Here is an 875-nt window from a genome sequence, read left to right on the forward strand (position 1 = left end):
TTACTGTGGAGAAAGGGAGAGACAGCTGACAAAGACTAACTGAAGACTAGTGGGGAAAGAGAATGGAGAAGCAGCAAGGATGGGAAGATATTTTAGGGTCTTGTAGGCCTTGGGAGGGTCTCTGGATTTTATACTAACCGATGAGGGAAGCCTTGGAAGGTTTCGAGCTGGGGCACTACATGATCTGATCTACGTCGTAGAAGGACATTCTAGCTACTGTAGGAGGTAAGAATGGATGCAGCAGACCAGTTAGGAGGCTACAGCAGTCCTCCAGGTAAGAGGTGACGTGGCCCAGAGCAGAGCAGGGGCAGTGCAGATGCTGGGAAAGGTCCCCTCTGATGACTGCTCTTCTCCCAATGAAATACGAAGCAGGAACACTGACATCACCTGAGGGAGGGAGCTGGACGGGTAAATGGGACCATGCTTTTATATCTATATTGGAAGGGTAGGAAAAAGAGGTGAAAACTTATTTTTAAAAAAACTGCATATTTAAGAAAGAAAGAAGAGGCTTAAATCTTTCATTACATTCCATTCTGAGCATTGGCTATAAGACCTATCTCTGATAGCATGGTATTATTTTCAAAATTCCTTTATTTTCCTTGATAATACATGGACACCTAGCCCCTCCTCCTCCGAGAGAGGTAATCACTTCATTTCTTTGGAACTCATGAGTTGCTGGAGTTCCTGTTTGGATGTGGCAGTAGTTACTGATTCCTGTCCAACAGACCTCCCCTGGGTTGTCAGATCTGTAAAATTCATTTTGTGTGTGTGTGTGTGTGTGTGTGTGTGCATGCGCACGCACACATGACCACATGCACTCATACAACAGGCAGTATGATGACAAAAATCGCGGTGACAAATGTTTGCCTTTTTAA

This window comes from Camelus dromedarius, chromosome 29 (assembly GCF_036321535.1).
Source record: "Camelus dromedarius isolate mCamDro1 chromosome 29, mCamDro1.pat, whole genome shotgun sequence".
Lineage (NCBI taxonomy): Eukaryota > Metazoa > Chordata > Mammalia > Artiodactyla > Camelidae > Camelus > Camelus dromedarius.